Source organism: Limulus polyphemus, unplaced genomic scaffold, assembly GCF_000517525.1.
Source record: "Limulus polyphemus unplaced genomic scaffold, Limulus_polyphemus-2.1.2 Scaffold121, whole genome shotgun sequence".
Classification (NCBI taxonomy): domain Eukaryota; kingdom Metazoa; phylum Arthropoda; class Merostomata; order Xiphosura; family Limulidae; genus Limulus; species Limulus polyphemus.
This window is the reverse complement of record NW_013665731.1, coordinates 830,449-838,588: the sequence shown is the minus strand read 5'-3', so window position 1 is coordinate 838,588 and position 8,140 is coordinate 830,449. Positions and strand designations below refer to the sequence as shown.

General features: G+C 32.1%; 2 long non-coding RNA genes across 2 annotated transcripts in view; one reads left to right on the top strand and one right to left on the bottom strand.

The window, feature by feature from the left end:
• LOC111089434 overlaps nucleotides 1–8,140 on the top strand; it is a 72,795-nt gene that overhangs the window by 21,938 nt on the left and 42,717 nt on the right. The gene's annotated exons all lie outside the window — the stretch shown is intronic.
• The window catches only part of LOC111089439, a 7,362-nt gene continuing 861 nt past the window's right edge, over nucleotides 1,640–8,140 (bottom strand). Inside the window, exons 2-3 of the long non-coding RNA XR_002613726.1 lie at nucleotides 6,146–6,152; nucleotides 1,640–1,651 (exon numbers count right to left, since the gene is read on the bottom strand). This is a non-coding gene — a long non-coding RNA (uncharacterized LOC111089439). The remainder of the gene's footprint in view (nucleotides 1,652–6,145; nucleotides 6,153–8,140) is intronic.

The window sequence follows — 8,140 nt, the reverse complement described above, 5'->3', positions numbered from 1 at the left end:
CTGAATATTAGAAACCTCCATCTATTCTCAGGTCTATACAGAAGCACCTATATTTGATAACAGACACCGTGTTCTATTCTGAATATTAGAAACCTCCATCTATTCTCAGGTCTATACAGAAGCACCTATATTTGATAACAGACACCGTGTTCTATTCTGAATATTAGAAACCTCCATCTATTCTCAAGTCTATACAGAAGTACCTATATTTGATAACAGACACCGTGTTCTATTCTGAATATTAGAAAACTCCATCTATTCTTACTTTCATCCACGAGCATCATTTTTGATAACATCAACCCTGTTCCATCCTAAGTAATAGAAACCTCCAACTGTTCTCATGTCTGTACACAAGCATCTTTAACTAATAATAGAAATACTGTTCCCCAATGAATATTAGAAACCTCCATCTATTTCTAGGTCTGTACAGAAGCATCTTTCTTTAATAACAGATAACGTGGTCCATTCTGAATATTAGAAACCTCCATCTACTCTCACTTCATTACACAAGCATCTTTTTTTTGATAACACAAACCCTGTTTGAACCTAAATATTAGAAACCCTCTTCAATTATTACTTCTTTACAAAAGAATCGTTATTTGATAACAGAAATTATGTTCCATACCGAATATTAGAAAACTCAATCTATTCTTAGTTCCTTACACAAGGATATTTATTTGATAACTTAAATCCCATTCTGTCCTAAATAGTAGAAACCCCATGTCTTCTGGTAGGACAGCAGTAAGTCTATAGACTAATGACGCTAAAATCTTGGATTAAACTCCATGCGGTGTACATAGCAGATAGTCCAATGTGGCTTTGCTGTAATCAAACAAATAAACATGAAACTTCCATCTGCTCTCAGCTCTCTACAAGCTACTTTCTATTATAACAGAAACTCTGGTACATCCTGAATATTACAAATTTCCATCTTTTCTCAGTTGTGTACATAATAATAATTTTTTTTATAACAGAAATCCTGTTCTATTATGAATGTTAAAAACCATAAATTAATCTCTCTGTGGGACCGCTTCTGCATTTGATGCTAGAAACCCTTGCTTATTGTGAATATCAGAAATCCCTGTCTGTTGTTGTTGTTGCTATAAACTAGTATCTGTAATTAAAAATGAAAACTCTGATCTATTCTGAATGTTGGAAATACCTAGTCTATCATTAATGCTTGAAACCTACAATAGTCTTTGATGTTAGAGATCATGAAATATCCTTATTATTAGAAAGTTCGGTCTATTCTCAGTGGTGTCTATGAATGACTGTGTTTGATCTCAGAAACCCTGTTGGGTACTAAATATTATGATCTCCGATATCTCATTATTAGAGTCGGAATCAGCTCTTGTCCTTAATGTTAGCAACCCCAAAATACTATGTTCGTTTAGAAAAAACATCAATCTTTGATGTTAGAAACTTTGGTCTATTAGAAATCCCAGCTGTAATCTCATTTCTAGTAACCAGCATCTGTCTTTTCAAGCTAGAAATCCTGGTTTAGTGTTAGTGTTGGAAATCATCGTCTGTCTTTAAATTTATATACCCTGAAATACCAAGAGTATTAAAAACCCTCGGTCTATTTTCAGTGCTTGAACCCAATGTCTATCTTTGATGTTATAAATCCAGATCTGTACTGAATATCATAACTCTGCTCTATTCACAATGTTGAAAAAAAAGTGTCTATTAGTGATATTAGAAACCCTGACCAACTCAAGTAATTATAAAACCTGGTATAATATCAGGTGTTGGAAACTAGCATCTTTCTAATGTTAGGAACCCTAATTTATCCTGAATATTAGAAAATTCAGGTATAATTTTAGTGTTATAACCTAGGATATGTCTTCGATGTTATGATTTGTGATATATACTGATAATTAGCAACCCTAGTCTATTGTTAGTACTGTAAGCAGGCATTTCTTATTTGTATTATAAACCAATCTATTATAAAGATGTCAATGCTAGAAACTACCTTCTATCGTGTTATGTAATAAATCATGATACATCTTGAGTATTAGACGCCTCAGCCTATTCTCAATGTAATAAACCTACACTAATCTTTGTTATTAGAAGTCTTGATCTTTCTATAGTTTTAGAAACCACAGTTTAATCTTCGTGTGAAATCAGCAACTGTGTGTAATAATAGAAATACTGGTTTATCCAAATTATTACAAACGCCACTCTATTCTCGTTACAGGAAACAAGCGTCTGTTTGTGATGTTAGAAACATTGATCTATGCTGAATATTCGAAACCACACTCTAATTCAGTGTTGGAACCCATTTTTTAGTTTTTATTTTATAAATCCTGATCTATCCTTACCATTAGAGACCCTGCTCTAATCCCAGTGTTGGAACCTGCATCTGTCTTTAATGCTAGAGACCCTGATCTATCCTGTTTATTTGAAACCCTGATCTAATCTTGTTGTCGAGACCCGCATCTCTCACTTTAAGGTTAAAAACCGTGATCTGTCCTGACTAATAGAAACCCTGGTCTAATCTAAGTGTTGGAACCAGCATTTATTTGTATCTAATGTCAGAAACACAGATCGATACTGAACACTAGAAACCCAGGGCCTATTATTACTGCTGAAAACCAACGTTTGTTTTTTGTATTAGAAATCCAGATCAATACTCAATAATATATATTCTGGTTTATTCTCTTTGCTGAAAACCAATGTCTCCCTTCGTTTTCAGAAACCTTGATTCATTCTTTTTATCAAACTCCAATTTGTTCTAGATACTGTAAACCAGCTTCCGTCTTTTGCATCACAAATCTTAATCTATTATGAATTTAGAAACCCAGGTTTCTTCTTTTTGTTGTAAACAAGTACTTGTTTTCTATGTTATAAACCCAAATGCTAGAAACCGTGGTCTATTCTCGGTGTTGGAACCAGCATCTGTTTTTAAGGATGAAAATCCTATAATAGCCTGAGAATTAAGAACCCTGGTTTATCCCCACTATTCAAAAAATAACATAGGTCTTTCATCTTAAAAACCTCGATCTATCCTGAATATTAAAACCCCAGTCTAATCTCATTGCTGAAAACCAGTGTCTGACTTTGATATTAGAAACCTTGATCTATTCTAGATATGTGAAAATCAAATCCAATATCAGAGCTGGAAACAATAAACTGTTTTTATGATAGAAACTCCACTCTTGAATGTTAAAAAACACCAGTCTATTATTATTCCTAGAAATCAATTTGCCTTTAAGGCTAGATACACTGAAATACCCTGACTATTAAAATCCAAGTCTATTTTCAGTGTTATAAACCATCATTTTTTAATTATAGAATCCCCAATCTATCTTGAACATGAGAAAACCCGAGAAAACTTACAGTCTGAATCCTTCATTTGTCTTAGATGATAGAAGCCCCAAATGTAAAATACATATTAGAATTTCTGGTCTATTCTGAGTTTTGGAAACCATAAACTACACTTTAGTGTTAGAAATCCTAAACAACTTGAATATTAGAAACCGCGTATAATCTTATTGTTGGAAACCAGTGTTTGAAATCAGTGTTAGAAATCCTGAGCAACATTGAATAATAAAAACCTTGCTCTCATCTATTGTTGGAAACAAGCATTTCTATTTGATGTTTGAAACAAGTGTATCTGAATACCAGAGACCTCGCTATTTTCTCAGTTCTGGAAATTAGCGTCTGTCTTTAATAATAGAAACCATGTAATAGTCTTAATGTATTATAAACGGTGATCTATCATCAGTGTTGAAAATTAATGTCTGTCTCTGATATTATATAACTTAATCTGTTCTCATCATTAGAAATCTCAGTATTACAGCCTGTTTTCTGTCCTTGATGTAAGAAACTCTTATCTACCCGAAATATAGAGACATTGGCTTATATTCTAAGTGTTGGAACCAACGTTTCTACTAGAGACCCTGATATATTTTATTTATTAGAAACCCCGGTCTACTTTTAATGTTGGAAACCAGCATCCGGAAACTAGGATGTAGGTTGATGTTACACTTTAGGTTGACCTTAATCTATACTGAATATTATAAACCAATGTTCCTACTTCAAGTATGGAAAACATGAAATATTCTGACAGTTAGAAAATCCAGACTATTCTCAATATTAGCAACTAGGGTTAGTCTTAGAAACCTTGAATTACCTAGAATATTAGAAGCTGCGGTCTGTTCTCTGCGCTGGAAAACCAACATTTGTATTTGATGTTATGCACCTAGATCTCCGAATACTCGAAACTACAGCATACTCTGAAAACTGGAAAACAAAATCTGGCATTAACTTTAAAAATCCTTTCTATTCTTAATATTACAAACCGTAACTTTAAAAAAATATTTTCTATCCTTAGTATTACAAACCCCAGTTCTCAGTTCTCTGTTCTCAGTGCTATAATCCAGCTTCTGCCTTTTATGCTAGAAATCTTAATTTATTCGGAATATTAAAAACGTTGGTCTTTTTTCAGGGTTGGAAAGTAGTGTCTGTCTTTTATAATAGACACACTGACATATCCAGAATATTAGAAACAAGTTTATTCACAGTGTTATGAACCAATCTTTTGTCTTTATTGTAGTAAAATGTGATCTATTCTGAATATTTTAGGTGCTGGTCTATTCCCAATGCAAGAAACCAATGCTTGTCCTTGATGTTAGAAACCCTGATCTGTCCTTAGTATTAGAAAGCCCGGTAGTAGTTAGGGGGGTTGCGCCTCCAAAGGATGCCGCCTCAGTGGGGGTTCGCCAGGCATTAGGGGAAGGGGATGATGCCATCGTGTTTTCACAAATTATCACCAGAGGCCGCATTGTTAAGGACGCGTTGCTAGGCCGCCATGACAGGGTATTATGTAATAATTCCATGAAGTAGAAAACGTGTTTTTAGGTTGTCATGACAGGCGGCCATGACGTCATAGTTCCATTGAACCAGCATAACATGTCTCAACATTAATATAATTAATACAGTCGATATAAAAGACTAATTCATTAAGTAATTAATTTTCCTGATTACTTAAATCGTCCTAAAAAGGGCGCTTATCACTTAATTATTAATTCAATTTCTTGACTAGTTAAATCGTTTTCAAAGGACGATTACATGAAATAGTTAAAACTTACTGTTTGATGTCTCAACATGACTATATCTAATACAATCGGTTTAAAACACTAAATCATTAGTTAATTACATTTCCTAATAATTTAAATCGTCCTTAAAAAGGTTGCTTAATACTAATTCATTAGTTAATTACATTTCCTTACCATTTACATCTAAAAAGGACGAGATCATGAAATATTATACATTAATTAAAACTTACACTATCAATAGTTTGACTTTATGCTGTCAATATAATTCGATACTTAGCAACAAAAATATGACCATAATGAATAGATTATTCTGGTTGAAATCTTGGTAACCCATACAAAAATGAAATCAGAAATAAATAATTAAAATGAATGCTAGGACAAAAAATACCTTATATTATCTATGTGTTTCAAATTATTTTTAACAGTTACTGTGCTATACCTTTGTGATTATTTCTTTAACTAGATATAGTGATATGCCTTTCAAATTATTATTTGCATGTTGCTAAAAATTAAAAAGATCAAATTTTATCATGGATTCAAGGAAAAATGCTAAGACATAAGTAAGCAAGCAACAATATGACTTAAGCAAAGTGATTTTCAATGTGTTTCAAAATGCGTCATCAGTAAAACGTTTATTAAATATTATGCAATAATTAAACTTGCACTTTACTAATTTGAATTTATGCAAGAACTTGACAAGATATTTAATTTTACGCATGATACTTTATAGTTTTATCTTACACGAGTTTCAAAAAGGCAGACACTATACTTCCACATATAATCAATGTCTATATTAAGATCAGTATTTTAATGATTGTCCATAGGATTTTAACAAATGTGCTGTGACAGTGTTACTATACTTCCACATATGATTACGTTATCAATGTCTAGATTTAATTATTTTTAAACCATTATTTTGCATATTTTAACATCTGTACTATTACAATTTGCTACCACTAAAAATGATATATGAATGACTTAATGTTTATCCATTCATATAAAGACGGATACTATACTTCAACATGTGATAATGACACCAATGCTTAGATTTAATTATGTGAAAATCATTATTATGCATATTTAACATCTTTACTAACACAATTTGCTACAATTGAAACATAATAAATGAATGACTTACTGTTTATTCATCCATTTTCTATATAGTCACTGGTCATTGGCAAACACACCTCCAACTGTCTTTGCATAAACAAGTCTTGCAAAAGCATGGAATATATTTATAAACTGTTCATAGCTTTTTTCAGACAATGTTCTGTAGAAACCTAATGTTCCACTTTCACAAGTAAATCATACATATCATTTTAATGAGACAGTTAATATAACCAATAATTGTCCTACAACTAAATATAATAAATAAACGACTTTCTGTTTAACTTTAATATTATTTAAAATACCAAATTGCATAAAGCTTTGAAAGTGTTCACGCATACAATCTGGAAACAGACTTCTAAGAATTACAAAGGTCATCATATGATCACATACATACAGACAGTAATTCTACAGTACACAAAACCACTTTGGAAACACTGATGTCATATCGTCTACACTTGAAATAGCTTAAGAAAAATGGATGGTTACAGTCCAATGTGTTTGATATTCAAGGCCACTGATCAGTTTGGTTATATACAGGGCAGCATTAGGCTAAATCTTGAATTTTAGAAAATAGAAATATCGTCATGTGGTTACTGACACATAACACTTGAAGGCAAAGTGGATCTTGTGCTCGTCTAATCTGAGTAACGCTTTTATTTCTTGATATTTATTTCAGTATCTTTCATTTAAACTCATTGGTTTTCCAAATTCAAATAAGGACCTTAAATTATAAACCAAATGATTATTTTATTTTATTCCGATTTATTACACTGACAATCAATATCATAACAGTTACACACACAACATACTGATTGTCTAAAATATCTTGAGGAACACAAATTATCATGTTGGCATCCCTCTTTAAAAAAAAAAACAATTTCCCATGTATTATGTTACAAACTTCACAATAGTCTTTGTTAACACTAAAAACACACGTGCCACATATCCAGGTAGATTTTGGTTTCTTTTTCTTTTCAAGATGGTCCTTCCTTCTTTGTATTGTTACTGAACTGGTTGTGATTTGATCGTAGATGTCTCTGTTGTTATTAATTCGTTTTATTTAGATCAATAAGAAGTTAATATTATCACCTCTTTATTTTATCAAAATCAGAATGACAGCATTTATGTATACAGATTTTTCATTTTGATATTTAATTAAACACTACATAATATATAATGAAACTAAACTGAATAATTAGCTTAAATCGATTCTTATACGCTGGACAAATGCACCTTATATTACAAATACTCAACAAAGAACAGCGTGTAAATCAACGATTTTAGCCAAAGCCATCATTCTTTTAACGTGAGAAATATATTATATAGATCATGTTTGAGTTCACTTGGGATCTATCCCAAGGCCCTGCACATGCCCCCTTTTCAGTCCACACGATGAGGAGTTAATTCTAGAATATGAAAAATTGATTATCCATATGGAAGGGTGTTAAAGACTGGAAGGATGTGTCGTTTGGTGTAAACCGGACGATAATTCTTCTTTTCTTCCTTGTTGTAAACAGTTTGTGTCTTTAAGTTTCTAAAAATCTTCCTTTGATTAGTCACAGTTATAGAAGACTGAAAAGAACAGAATATATCTGTTATCATACATTTCATTGATGAGAAGTTCATTGTTTTGCTGTTGATGAAATGGAGGGTAAGCCCTCTAATTTTACAGGATGACTTTCCGTGGTTTTTTGGACCATACTGACTCAGGATGTTATATAGTGTCTGTCTAACTCGTCTGTAAACTCGCCAAGATAATCCCCTAAAGTTGGATCGCTAGATCCGTCTGAAATGCATATAATACTGTCTGTATCATAATACAAAACAGACGAACTTAACTTCTCTAGTTTATGATATAACTTCAGACGTATGGGTTACAAAGATTTCAACCAGAATAATTTATTTATTATGGTCATATTTTCGTTGCTAGGTGTGAAGTTCTATTGATAGCATAAAGTCAAACTAGTGAA